This window comes from Heterocephalus glaber, unplaced genomic scaffold, assembly GCF_053883595.1.
Source record: "Heterocephalus glaber isolate CG9 unplaced genomic scaffold, H.glaber_assembly_v1.0 deba00001472, whole genome shotgun sequence".
NCBI lineage: Eukaryota > Metazoa > Chordata > Mammalia > Rodentia > Bathyergidae > Heterocephalus > Heterocephalus glaber.
In genome coordinates, this window is record NW_028258315.1 from 48009530 (window position 1) to 48025465 (window position 15936).

At 36.7% G+C, this 15936-nt stretch overlaps 1 protein-coding gene across 2 annotated transcripts in view; it reads right to left on the reverse strand.

Annotated features, from left to right (window-relative positions):
- Tafa4 (TAFA chemokine like family member 4) overlaps positions 1-15936 on the reverse strand; it is a 256609-nt gene that overhangs the window by 70394 nt on the left and 170279 nt on the right. The gene's annotated exons all lie outside the window — the stretch shown is intronic.

Genomic DNA, 15936 nt, shown 5'->3' on the forward strand with positions numbered 1-15936 from the left:
AGGAAAATTATGTATTTGTGCACAAATATAATTATGCAGCTAAAACGTGTTTTAAAATGAAGTCATAATACATGAGGGAGCCTCACACTTGTACTTAAGATGTACAATACTGCCAAAGCCACTCCCACTATTCCAATAACAAATAAGGCTAGATAATCTGCAAAATTTTAACTTTTTGAGCCCATCAGAGAATCACAAGTTCAAATGAACTAAATTCCAAAAGATGGCAAGTTCCTCTCAGGATATTAACTGTTTGATTTTTTTTATTTTATTTTTATTTTTTGCAGAGAAGGAAAGAAAAACATGGCTTCCATAAAAGCCAGTAATGAGAAAACAACTAAAATTTTAACCATTCTTAAAGGCATAATGTGAGTGGAGAACCCACACCACAAGGGACCTTTGCATTCATTCTGCTCCAAGGTGTCTCCTTTGATCATTAGCCAGAATGGATATGGGCAGAGCAGAAGAACACACAGGGATTTCCTGGGCAGAGTGCTGTCACTGAGGAACAGACACACAACATTGTCCTGGATCCTCCCCACACACTATGAAGAAGTCACTGCAGCTCCACACACAAGTCAGTGATTGCTTTCAGAGAGGTGGAAAATTTAACTCTTTCTACACTGGCACCATACAAAAGGCATCTGACACGGGGGAAGAAATAGGAAAGCCACTCATTGGCAGGATCCTACAGTAATAAAAAGTACCCACCAGTGGTGGGGTTGAGGAGGTAACCCCCTCCCTCAAGTTACTCCCCCTCTGCAGACACAAGGGAAAGTTTAGCTCCCAAAGATGGAGAAGCAGAAGTGCTGAGAAAGCCCTGGCCTGGAGGCTCAGGCTGAGCCTGAGACTGAGGCTGGAAAAAGAGAGCCAAGAAACACCCCCAGCCACAACTCAAGGCTTGCACTTAGGAACAAGCAGCTCCAGGCTGCTATGAGGAGAGGACACGAGCAAGGAGGGAGGACACCTCCACTGCAGCAAAAGGACAGAGTCTGCTCAAAGCTGAGTGTGAAGCAGAAGCTGGAAAAAAAAAAAAAGGGAGGGAAGGAAGGAAGGAGAGAGAGAGGAAGAAAAGAAAAGAAAAGAAGAAAAGAAAAGGAAAGGAAAAAAAGTGCTAATAATACATGTCCCTGTGTACCACAAAGTAGCAAGAGTGCTGCTAAAGGGATGGGAGGATGTGGGATGCCAGGGAAATGATGTCAAAAATAAAAAAAACAAGCCCAACAAAAAGAAAAGATGTAGGTGATGAATATTTATCTCAGCCTCCTGGTCTACAGACTGTCCAGCATTCAATACAGAATAGCACACAAGAAAGCAAGAAAAATGATCCGGAACACAACAAAGCAACATCTTTGAGATACTGGAAGAGAAAAATGCAGTAAAAACCTCCCAGAATTTTATGCTCAATGAAGGCCAATACAGTGACATAATGTATAATCTCAAAAACTATTCCAAAATGACAGAGAAACACAGGAATGAAAGAACCAAAACAGCAAGCAGAAAACTAAATAAACTTTCAGACTCAAACCCAAACATGTTGGTAATTATACTACAGAATTCAATTAAAAGGTAGAGATTTTCAGTATAGACAAACCGAGACCTAAATATATGTTATTTATACAACACACACTGTAAGAAACAGAAACTTAATCATAAATAGATCGAAGAAAGATATATTATTTGTAAAGTAAACATAAAAAGATTAGAATCACTCCATTGGAATTAGAGTACATTGCAAAACAAAATGCATCACCATGGGTAAAGAACATTTCATTATATTAAAATGGTCAGTTTAAAAGAAAGATAAGGTATGAAAGTGTTTATGATAGAGCTTAAAAATACATGAAGCAAATGTGATTAGAGAAAGAGACATTTCAACAACTCTAGTTGGAGATTTTTGCATTGTTATCTTGGTTACTAACAGACCCCTAGACAAAAATCAACGAAGACACAATAAATCAGAACAACCTTGCCAGCCATCTGGTCTTAATTAATATTTACAGAACACTATACCCAACATCAGAATACACATTATTTGGGGCACATATGGTAAGCTTATCAGAATAGACCATATTGTGGACAATATAGTAAGTCTCAATGAACTGAGAACTATTAAAATCATAAAAAGCATGGTACCTGAACATAATTTAAATTATAAACCAACAAATAATCATCAAATCAAATGAGCAATCACAAAGACATTCAAATATATTATGACCTGTATGATAATTTTTAAAGGAAAAATGAAAATGTGTTGGACAAGCAAAAGTAAGAGAAATTACTGTCAGCACAGCAAGAAATAATAAATGAATTTCTTTAAGCAGAGAAGTCAGAATATGATACTATGCTGAAATTTGGATCTATATGGAAATAAAAAATGTTGAACATAGTAGAAATGTGGGTAAATATAGAATATATTTCTCTCTTGTTCTTAAATTCTTTATATTACAGCTCTCAAAAGCAAAACCAGTAATGCACCAAAATGTTCAAAGCATAATCCAAAGGACTGAAGCATGAAATGGAGGTACACTACTGTAAGGCACTCACATGTATGCATGTAGACTGTGAAATGTTACAGTCATACATGTTAAATTCTAGAGTAACAATGTCCAGGAAAACATTATGTGATGATGGACACATTATGTGTTTGACATCTGTACCATCCAATATGGTAGCCACTGGTCACATGTGTGTCCTACTCACTTGAAGGTTAGTTCACCTAAGGATATGAACTTTAATTGCATTTGAAATAGCAGTGTGTAGATAGTGTCATCCATATTGGATAGTACAGTCCAAGAAAAAACACTAAAAAAAAGTAAAATTAAGATGTATAATAATAAGAGAGGGAAAATGGAATGGCCATATTAATATAAAAAAGATTACTAGAAATTTTATAAGAAACTTGAAAATCATAAAGGGGTTAATATCAAGAAGACATAGTGACATAGTGCTTCCACCACTCCCAGCCCAGAGGAAGGGGCTTCCAGACCACCGTTCCAACCCTCCCAGCCTAGAACTAGGGGCTTTTGGGCTGCCTTTGCACTGCTCCCAGCACAGAGGAAGGGGCTTCCAGGCCACCATTCCACTGCTCACAGCCCAGAGGTAGGGGCTTCTGGGACATGGTACCAATGCTGCCAGGGGAGAAGAGGTGAGCCATGTGGGCACCAACAGCATCGCCCACCCCTGCAACAAAATGAGAAGACATGTAAACAAGTCTGAAAACCAGACTTCCAGGTCACCTACATGAAACCCTAAGGGAAAGGATTTGGAACACTCTGATACTCAACCACCTGGACTCCCCGAACTGGCAACAAAAGAGGATCTGGAAAAAATGAAATCAGAAATAATTTCTCACATAACAGCAGAGATTGTGCCCATAAGTGCAAGACATGATTAATAAATCTAGAGAGGACACTGATAAAAAAATAGAGGAGCTGAAGAACATGATGGAATCACAACATAGGAAAAAAATGGAGTCCATAAAACAGATAGAAACAGATTTCCAGGAGATTAAAAACTCCTGTGAAAGTCTACACAGCAGAATGAGCCAATGTGAGGACAGAATTTCACATATAGAAGATAAGATCGGAATTAATGACCAGGAAAAGAAAAATTGCTTCAAAATTGTAAGGGACCATGAGAAATCAATCCAGCAGCTACTAGATGATGCAAAAAAGAATAATATAAGACTGATTGGAGTCAATGAAGAAACAGGAGAGAGTGGAGATAACATAAAAAAACTGTTCACAGAATGGCAGAAAACTTCCCAAGGAGGGGAAAAGAACTTGACATACAGATAAGTGAGGCAAATAGGACTCCAAATAGCCTTGATCAAAAAAAAAAAATCTACACATAGGCATATACTTGTTAAGATTCCAGAAACCTAACAGAAGAACAAAGCTCTACAAGCCATTAGAGAAAAGAAACAAATCACATACAAAGGAAAGCCCATCAAAATCACAGCAGACTTCTCAAAACAAACCTTCAAGACAAGAAGATCTTGGAGTGACCTATTCCAAGCCCTAAAGGAAAATAGCCTCCAACCCAAATTGATGTACCCTGCAAAACTATCTTTTAAAATCGATGGAGAAATAAGATACTTTCATGATAAAGAGCACGTTAGCAACTTCATGAATACCAAACCAGCACTCCAAAAAATTTTACTTAATATCCTAGGAACAAACAATGAGTATCACAACCCTGGGACGCACAGCAGAATAAATCCATCAGGTGCAACAAGAAATTAAATGTAAAGGGGGAGAATCCAACATAAAGCAAAAGTCATGACAATGATAAGTCAATTATGTATCACTAATAACCATCAATGTTAATGGTCTCAAGTCACCAATCAAAAGAAATAGACTGGCAGAATGGGTCAAGAAGCAAGATCCAACAATATGCTGCATACAAGAAACACACTTAATTCAAAAAGAAACTCATAGACTGAAAGTTATAGGGTGGAAAACAATACTCCATGTGACAGGAACCTGAAAAAAAGCAGGAGTAGTTATCCTCCTTGAAGATCAAGTGGATTTCAAACCAACACTAATTAAGAGAGACAAAGGACACTACATGTTGTAAAGGGAACAATCCAAGAGGAAGAGATGACAATCATAAATATCTATGCACCAAACACTAGTGCACCCAACTATATAAAACAAATACTAACGGAAATGAAAAGTCATATATACACTAATACAATAGAAGTGGGGGCCTCAATACCCCTCTGTCACAAATAGATCAACTAGACAAAAAATAAGTAATGAAACACTAGAACGCAAATGAACTCTTGAACAAATGAACTTAACAGATGTTTACAGACTCTTCCACCCCACAAAATCAGAATACACATTCTTCTCAGCTGCACATGGGTGGTTCTCCAAAATAGAACACATACTCACTCATAGAACATGTTTAAGTAAGTGCAAAGGAATTGAAGTTATTCCTGTATATTATGAGACCATAGTGCAATGAAATTGGTGATCAACAGCAAAAGAAACCACAAAAATTTCATAGACACATGGAAATTGAACAACACACTTCTCAATAACCAATGGGTCACAGAGGAAATTAAAGAAGAAATCAGACAGTTCCTACAATCAAATGACAATGACAATACAAAATATCGGAATCAATGGGACACAATGAAAGCATTCTTACAAGGGAAATTCATAGCAGTGAATACACATATTAGGAAAACAGAGTGAGCCCAATTAAACAACTTGATGTTGAACCTCAAGCTTCTAGAAAAAGAAGAGCAAGAGAAACCCAAAGCTCATTCAAGTGAGGAAATCATAAAGATCAGAGCAGAAATCAATGCAATGGAGACTAAGAGAATACCACAAAAATTAATGAAGTCAAGAGTTGGTTCTTTGAAAGAATCGACAAAATTAACAAACCCTTAGCTAAACTTATCAGAAAAAAGAAAGAAAAGGCCCAAATCCATGCAATTAGGAATGAAAAGGGTGAAATTACAACAGACCCAGCAGAAATCCACAGGATCATCAATACCTACTTCCAGAACCTATACGCCAATAAAATGGACAACACAGAAGAAATGGACAGATTCCTAGATACATATGAATTGCCAAAGTTGAACGAAGAACACCTAAAAATTCTAAACAACCCAATATCAACCAATGAAATTGAAAACATAATTAAAAACTTACCAACTAAGAAAAGCCCAAGTCCCGATGGTTTCACTGCTGAATTCTACAAGACACTTAGAGAGGAACTACTGCCACTACTGTTTAAACTCTTCAGTGAAATCAAAAGGGAAGCAATACTCCCAAATTCATTTCTGGAACCAAGCATGACCTTGGTCCCCAAAGCAGAGAAAGACCCAAATGAAAAGGAGAACAATAGGCCAATCTCACTAACGAACATAGATGCAAAAATCTTTAATTAGATACTAGAAAATAGAATGCAGAAGATCATCAAGAAGATCATACACCCTGACCAAGTGGGATTCATCCCCATAATGCAGGGATGGTTCAACATATACAAATCAATCAATGTAATACACTATATGAATAGAGCCAAGGACAAAAACCATATGATTATCTCTATAGATGCAGAAAAAGCATTTGACAAAATCCAACACACATTCATGATAAAAACCCTATAAAAAATTGGAATAGATGATCTCTACCTCAATCTGAAAAAAGCCATCTATGAAAAACCAACAGCCAGTATCATACCAAATGGTCAAAAGCTGAAATCCTTCACACTAAAATTAGGAACAAGACAAGGATGTCCACTATCACCACTCTTGCTCAATATAATTTTGTAAACTTTAGCCACGGCAATTAGACAAGAGAAAGAAATAAAAGGAATAAAGATAGGAAATGAAGTCAAATTGTCATTATTTGGAGATGACATGATACTCTATATAGAAGGCCCCAAGAACACCACCAAAAGTCTTCTAGACTTAATTACCAAATTCAGCAAAGTAACTGGATACAATGCCAACACACAAAAATGAATAGCTTTCCTCTACACGAACAACAGACTCACTGAGAGAGAAATAGGGCAAACAATTACTTTCACAATAGAATCCAAAAAACTGAAATACCTAGGAATCAACCTAACAAAAGAAATCAAAGACCTCTTCTCTGAAAAATACTGCACTCTGAAAAGAGACATTGAAGATGATATCAGAAAATGGAAGATTGGGCCAGGGATTTAGCTCAGTGGTTCTGCCGCCTGCCTCGCAAGCCCAAGGTCCTGAGTTCGATCCCCAGTACAAAAAAAAAAAAGGAAAGAAAATGGAAAGATATCCCCTGCCCCTGGGTAGGAAGTAACAAGATAGTAAAAATGGCCATACTTCCAGAATTGCTATATAGATTCCATGCAATCCCAATTGAAATCCCAGCAGTATACTTCACAAACCTTGAGAAAATAATCCAAAAATTCAATTGGAACAAGAAGAGACCCAGAATAGCAAAAGCTATTCTAGGTAACAAAGACACGGCAGGGGGTATCACAATCCCCAACTTGAAACTATACTGCAAAGCTACTGTGATAACAACAGCATGGTACTGGCAAAGAAACAGACCTGAGGACCAGTGGAACAGATTAGAAGATGCAGAAACAACTCCAGGCACAATCAGCCATATCATCTTAGATAAAGGAGCCAAATACCCTCACTGGAGGAAAGATAGCCTCTTTAAGAAATGGTGCTGGAAGAACTGGGTTTCAACTTCCCAAAGATTAAAACTAAACCTATTTCTCTCACCATGCACTAAACTAAAATTGAAATGGATTAAGGATCTAAACATTAAAATAGAAACGCTGAATCACCTGGAAGAGAGATTAGGTAGAACTCTTGAAGACATCGGTGTAGGAAAGGATTTTATGAACAATACCTCAGTTGCCCCTGAACTAGCACAAAGAATCAACAAGTGGAATCTCTTCTTGTTAAAAAGCTTCTGCACAGCAAGAGAAACCATCAACAGTGTGAACAGACAACCCACAATGTGGGAAAAAATCTTCAGCTTCTCTTCCTCAGACAAAGGTCTACTTATCTCGAATCTATAAAGAACTTAAAAAAATCAGACCTCCCAAATTTAAAGACCCAATTCGAAAATGGACATCTGAAATGAACAGACATTTCTCAAAGAAGTAGAAAGAGCAAATAAATATATGAAAAAAAAGTTCAACATCCCTGGTCATTCGAGAGATGCAAATGAAAACAATGCTGAGATTCCACTTCACTCCAGAAACAATGGCTGCTATCAAGAAATCAAGCAATAACAATTGCTGGTGGGGCTCTGGGGAAAGAGGAACACTTCTCCACTGCTGGTGGGAGTGTAAACTTGTGCAACCACTGTGGAAATCAGTATGGAGATACCTCAAAGAACTAGGACTGGCAAGTCCCATTTGACCCAGCTATTCCCCTGCTAGATATCTTCCTGAAAGAATTAAAACAATCATACCACAGTGATATATGTGCACCCATGTTCATAGCAGCACAGTTTGTAATAGCTAAAACTTGGAAGCAGCTCAAATGGCCACCAACTGGAGACTGGATAAAATGTGTTTTTTAAATAAAATGGAGTACTACTCGGCCATAAAAAATGAGAAATTAGAGACATTTATAGCTAAATGGCTGTACATTGAGGCGATATTCTTTCTTTGGGGGCGGGTACTGGGGATCAAACTCAGGACCTTGTGCTTGTGAGGCAGGTGCCAGAACCACTGAGCTAAATCTCTGGCCCTCTAGGTGATAATCTTAAGTGAAATAAACAGGACACACATGTGTAAATACCGAATAGTTTCTCTAGTGTGAGAAACTGAAAGTATAAATAAGGACTAAAAGGTATAATAAATAATGTGAAATAGGAAGAAAGGGGGCAAAGGAGAAGGGGAAGTGGGAGGGGTAGGGGAAAGGAAAGAAGGGAATGGAATTAATATGAGAAAATGAAAAAATGGAAACAAAGTTTGTAAATAGGGAGGGATGTAGGGGCTGAAGGGAGAGCAGGGGAAGGGGGGAAATAAGAACCAAGAGAGATTATGTAAAGGTACAAATTTCCAATGATGAATGTCATTATATTGTACACCTAAAATGTACCAATAAAATAAAATTTTTAAAAAAAGAAGACATAATAAACCCAGTTTTCATCCCATACATTTCAAAATACACAAAGCACGAACTCAGGGAACTGAAAGAAAAAAAAATACATAAGCACACAGTTAGAGATTTCAAAACTTGACTCTCAGTAACTGATAAAACAAGTAAACAAATAATCAGTAATTAATTATAGTGTTTATGGAACAAGTGGGCCCAACATCAGAATATACTTTTACATAAAATACAACATGAAACATTTACCAAAATAGATCATATTCTAAGCCATTAATAAAAACACTTCCAAGACCTAAAATGAGCCAGGCACACCTGTAACCCTAGCACTCTGGGAGGCTAAGGCAGAAGGACCACAATTTGAGTGCAGCCTGAGCAAATTAGCGAGACCTTCTCTCAAAATAAAAGATTAAAAAAGGCTACGGGTATAATTTGGTGCAAAGGCCCTGAAATTCAATGCTCAATACAACAACAACAACAACACAAACAACAAAAAACCTAAAAGACAGCAATCATACTAGGTAGCTTCTCTAACAAGAAAGGAATTAAACTAGACGTGAATACCAAAAAAGTATTTGGAAAAATCCCAACTATTGGAAATTAACACATATCTAAATAACTCATAGGTCAAAGAAGAAACAACAAGACTAATTAGAAAATATTTTGAATAAAAGGAAAATCAAAAGATCATGTCAGGCTGGGGATTTAGCTCAGTGGCGCCACACCTGGCTCACAAGCGCAAGGTCCTGAGTTTGATCCCTTATAGGGGCAGGGCGGGGGGCGAGACACAAACGTCAATAGTTTGGGACACAAATCAGTGCTATAGGGAAATTTATAAAAACAGTTGCTTCAGAAATACAAGTCTTACATCAAAAATTTAAGATTGCATATTAAGAAACTATAAAGAGGAGCAAATGAAATCTGATGCAAGTAAAAGAAAACAAAAGCATACAGTGATAAAAAACAAAAATACAATAAACAAGAAATAAAACAAAACAAAAATCTGATTTTTGAAAAGGCCAAATTCATCAATTTCCCCATGCAGATCAAGAACACAAAATAAATATTGCATGGTTTCTCTAATAAGAGAGACCCAAAATATAAATAAGTTAAAAAGCAAAATAAAAGACAGATGGTAGGAAACAAGGAGGTAGACTCTGTGGAGATGGGAAGGGTACATGGAAAAGGAGAAAGAGGGGGAATAAAAATGATCAAGATATGATATATATATGTAACATTTCCCAGAGATGAATGGAATTATTATGTATTACTAACAAGTACTAATAAAAACTGTTTAAAGGAGACCAAAATATATATTACCAATATCAATAATGAAAAAGGGACATGACTACAGAATATAACAATGGTAAAAGGGTAAAGAATATTATGAACAACTTTATGCCAATAAGTTTACTAACTTACAGTGGAAATTCCTTGAAAAACAAACTACCAAGATGGGTATAATGGTGCACACCTGTAATCCCAGCACTCTGGGTGGCAGAGGTGGGAGGATCGAAAGTTCAAGCCTCACCTAGGCAATTTAGTAACTTATAAAACCTTATCTCAAAACAAAAGGACTGGGAGTGTAGCTTATTGTGAAGGCCCTGAGTTCAATCCTCAAATGTAGGTGATCAGATAATGAGGATCAAAGCCTAACTGACTTTCTCTGTGAGCACAAAAGAGAAAAACAGCAAGCTGTGCCTCTTTTGGCAACATGCAGGCATGCTAGCACATTGCAAGTTCTAGAGAAGAGTCAATACAGCTGAGATCTGGATGTTTACCTGGGTACATGCTAACAGAGGCAGTTAAATCTTCTATTGATCTAATTGTTTGTTCCCATGTCTAAGTGAATAAAAGCAAGGTCAGCCAAACACTGAGAGCTTTGTCCACTAGAGGTTGTATCTTTTCTCTTTCATCCCTTTTCACCCTCCAGTCAGGATAAACTTGTAGACTGACTCCTACTCCCAATACTACACAAAAATATTTTAAAAGATATTGATGACCTGAGTATCCCTATTTTAAATAAAGAGACTGAATTCATAATTTAAAACCTTCCCACAAAGAAAAGGTCATCACTAGGGACACTTCATTGCTGAATTTTTCTAAAAACTTAAGGAAGAATTAATACCAATTTTACACAAATCCTTCCAGGACAGAAGAGGTAGGGTCATTTGCTATCTAATTTTATATGGTTAGCATTATTTCAATACCAAAACCAAATGAAGACATTAAAAATAAAACAGACAAATATTTATCATATAAATATGAAATCCATTTAAATACAAGTAAATTTGTCATAACTGGAACCACAAAACTCAAGAAAAAAACAGAGGTAAATCTTCACGACCTTGGGTTAATCAATAGATTTTTAAATATGCCACCAAGAGCACAATTTTTTAAAATGAGTAAATTTTCCAGGTGTAGTGTTGCATACCTGTAATTACAGCACTAGGGAAGCTAAGGCAGGAGGATCACAAGTTCAAGCCCTTCCTGGACAATTTGAGATCCCATCTCAAATTTTTTTTCTTTTTTTGGTACCAGGAATCGAACTCAGGCCCTCATACTTGCCAGGCAGGTGCTCCACCACTGAGCTACATTCCCAGCCCCTCATTTCAAATTTTAACAAAAGCACCCAGATGTAGCTAGTGGTAGAGCACCCCTGGTTTTGATCTCCAAAACCACTATAAAAAAACAAAAACAAGCCAACAAAAAAGGAGAATTGAACTTCATTAAAATCTAAATTTTGTGCATGGATGATATATTAAAAACTAAAAGATAACCTACAGAATTAAAATAAAAATCTGCAAAGTTTGTATCTGATAAGTCTCATACCCAGAATATATTAATAACTGTTACAGCTCAACAAGAGGACAAATAGTCCAATTTATGAATGAACAAAAGACTTAGATACACATTTTCCCAAAGAAAATACACAAATTAACAACAAGCTAAAGACTAAAAGAGTAATACATAGGACAATCAAACAAAGAGTTGGTTCTTGGAAACCATAAGCAAGATTGATAAAATCTTTAGCCAAACTAACCAAAAGAAGAAAAAGAGAGACACCCCAACTCAATAAAATTAGACACGCAAGGGGGATATTACAACATATACCACTGAAATCCAGAGGATTATTGGAGACTAGTTTGAAACCCTATATTCTATTACACTGGCAAATCTAGAAGAAGTGGATAAATTTCTTGACACATATAACCTACCAAAACTGAACCAAGAGAATATTTTTTAAAATCCTGCTATGAGAATGAAGCAGAAATAAAAAGTCTCCCAGCAAAATCCAAGACTAAGCAGGTTCAGTGCTGAATTATACCAGGCTTTTAAAGAACTAACACCAACAATCCTCAGACTATTCCATGACATAGAAAAGGAATGCTTCCAAACTCATTCTACAAGTCCAACATCACCCTGATACCAAAACCAGACAAGGACAACAAAAACAGAAAACCATAGACCAATAGCCTTGATGAACACTGATGCAAAAATCCTTAACAAATTACCAATAAGCCCATGAAAATACGGTATCATTAACCTTTAAAGAAATGAAAAGCAAAACCACAGTGCACTAGGATGGCTATAAGCAAATACACACACACACACACACACACACACACACGCATAGATATATATAATACAATATGTGACCAAGGAAGGTTTATCCAAGAAATGCACAGTTGGTTCAACATTTAAAATTAGATCTGTGTAATTCACCAGTATGATCACACACAAAAAGAAAACTACATCACCCCTTCAGTAGATGCAGAGGAAATATTTGACAAATTTCATCATCCACTCATAATAAACAACACTCTCAACAAACTATAAATGGATGAAAATCTCAACATCATAAATAATACATCAAAAACCTACAGCAAGCATACATAACTGTGCAAGACCAAATGTATTCCCTTTAAGACTGGAAACAAAGCAAATATATTGGCTCTATCACTCTACTCAATATCATACTAGATGTCCTATTGAGTGAAATTAGGCAATAATAAAAGAAATCAAAAGTAAGTAAAACTATCACTACACGCAGTGACATGATCATTGCAGTAGAAAACCTAACACAAAGGCAGACAGTCTCCAAATCACACAAGCAGAGTCAAAGCCCTCCATTCAGCTTGGGAGCCTCAGAGTTGTGATAAAGGACCAGAGACAGAGAAGGGGCTCCACCACAGCCTCCCAAGAAAGATCTCAGGAAGATTTAAAAAAAAAAGTTTAAAACATGAGGATTTTCTTCTCACAGAAAATGGAAAGGAGGTGGTGACACGAATCAATGAATGGATCTGTCTGTTTCAGTGCTTCTCGCCCTAGTCTTGAGACCATAGATGGCTCCAGAATTTGAAAAATAAACTGGAAAAAAAATCACAGACACAAAACGAACATAGAAGTAGTGGTATATATAGCAAAATTAAAAGTGGTTGCTACTAAGTAGGTTTGTTAAGACTTTAGTTTTCTTCATTTTGCTTTTCACATTTTCCCAAGTTTATTCTTTTTTTCCAAGTTTATTCTTATAATAATTTTATTTACTCTTTATTAACAGAAAAAAAAATCTGTTTTTAGTGCCGGGGATTTAGCTCAGTGGTTCCACCACCTGCCTTGCAAGTGCAAGGTCTCAAGTTCGATCCCCGGTACAAAAAAAAAAATCTGTTTTTAAATGGTCAAAACATAAATGACAAATTGTGGAAAATATTTGCAACAGGACAGATGGATAGATGGAGCTATATTCTTCACTACATAAAGAGTTTTAAAACTCAATTAAGAAAAGATCATTTGAGAATCCAAAGGGTCATAAGTAAACAGAAAACTGGAAATGAAATACAAATTACTTGTAACCATTGTGAGAAGATGCTCAACCTCACTAATAATTAAAGAAATGTGAATTAAAACAGCTCAGACTGGCAATTAGAAAAACTATATTATTCAACATATTAAGAGAGGTTTCAAGGGGAAGGTGCAATCTTTCATATTAATTGTCATATTATTTATGTATTATAATAAATATTAGGCAACTGAGAAATAGTCATCAAAAATTTAAATGTACATTCCCTTTAACTCAGCCATTCTACTTCCAGAAATTTCTTATAGAGACATATTTTCAATACATACACAAAGATTAAGTACAAGGCTGTTCAGAGCAGTACTCTTTAAATATACTGAAAAATTAGAAACAAACTAAATGTCTACCAACAGGGGACTGATTAAACTATGGTAAATGTTCACAATGCAGAAGAGTAATCTGTATGCCCCTTAAACATATATATATTTAATCTGAATCCTATAGAACTAAATAACGCAAATTGCAGGCTACCATGGAACACATTCTCTTCATTGTGTTTAAAAAATAAAGATAATACATATAAGTTTGAATTGGCATGGAAAAGTGTCCACACACTATTTCTCACTTATAGGAACACAAGAAAATGGTGAACACTGGTTATCTCCTGTTAGAGAAACTTTTGTATGCCTTTTATACTGTTCCAAATTTTACCATGTTCATGTATTAGCTTTTGTAACCATTTAATCTTGATTAATAATGTACTGGGTCTTGGTTTTCAGATTTGTAAAATGATAATTACACTTTCCCAGCTTATTGCAGAAGGAAACTGTGAACACCAGATGAGAAAATACAGATGCATGAAAGTGATTTACAAGCTTATACTATGATCAATAAATGGCATAAAAGGTACTCTTGCTAATCATGATAATTTTTCTTTTTAGCTGCAGGAAATTGTTTTGTGACCTAGGATTTACAATGGATAGGTCTGAGGAAATTCTAATTTAGATGAAAAAGATAAATGGGAAATAGGAGCTAAGAACACTGCTACCAAATGTATTAATGGAAGAAGGCTTTTGTCTTGTTTTTCCTTTAAGGCCAGAATAGAAAGCTTGTAAAGGGTCAAGAAAAATAGAGTGGAGCTCTTGCAAGAAGTTATTTCTTTGCTAAATAAAAATTTAATCCTATACAACATTTTTGAGATGCTTTAAAACTGAAAGTATAAAACTCATGAAGTTCCACAGGAGCTTCATAATTAAAGAAGAGTCGGTTGAGGCCAAGGTGATCTGAAGAGAAATATGTCTGCTCCATGCTGAGTACATTTTAAGCAGGTGTTTGCAGGTATCAATAAAGCTAATGTTAAGGGGAAATAGAAAAACAATGAGACCTCAGAGTATTCTGTGGAGGCTGGAATGGCAACAAACTAACCCCCTACACTCACTATTAAAAGCTCATTACCTCCCAGCTGTTCATCCATTAGGTTGAGAAGAAGGAAAAGTGAGCACATGGCCTCATTGCCACATATTTATACCCAAGGTTTTCATCTCATAAAAGGGAGAGAGGGAAGATAAAGAGAAGATAACAATCATAATTATATCACCAGGCTATGGAGAAAGCTGTGTTAAGTATAATAAACCTCTAGGGCAATAAAGGCAGATGAATGTCCAAAGTCGGCCACAGAGAGAAGGGAGGAGGGTGAATGGCCTCAGCAACATGGCACTGGTCCCAAGCCACTTCCAAACCAGAAGCTTGTCACTTACCTCTCTAGGTCATATCTAACCAGGACAAGCAGCCACACTTGCCAATAAAAGGCTTTCACCTAGTCATTCACTGCAAGTTTAAACAAAAGCAGGCGTGCAGAATACAAGGCCGGTTTAAAGCAGTCTGTGCAATGGTGTGTTGCTGCTCTCTCCATAATGAAGCTTTCTCAGCCCAGCACTCAAAAATGGGCAACTTGTAGAGCAATTTCAGCTCACAGGTGTTTCTTTTGGCTCCAGGCTCTTAACATTTTAAAAATACTTTGGCAGTATTTAAAAATTAAGAGATGCAATTCAATGTTCTACCTCCAGCTAGTCTGGCACAACTGACAGAGTAAAATGCTAGGTCCACATCTGCATATTTCTGTAAGAGACAGGACTTGTCCCTTTTGGGGAGTTGAGTTTCGTACCCCCAGAAGCATGAAAATTAAAATATAGAATATGGCCTTGAATACATAAATCTTGCTAGTGGTATGGAATAGAGAGGTACTCCTTCTCACCTCTCATGGCAGCATCTCTGCAAGCTCAGCCTCATGTTCCTCACCTCCTTCTCCCTCACTGCCCTGGCTGTGCTGGCCTACTGGTTGCCCTTCAGACCAGTGCCTTCTGCCCTGCACACCTCTGCGCACTGTTCCCACACCTGGACCATTCTTCACCCCAGACACCATTGAGCCTTCACCTCCTTCCATCTTCACTCCCACATTCTCATCTCAGAAAGGTCATGTTTGATCACCCTATTTAAAAACACACATTCCCAGCACTCTGAAAGTTGAGGCAGGAACATCACAAATTCAAGCCCA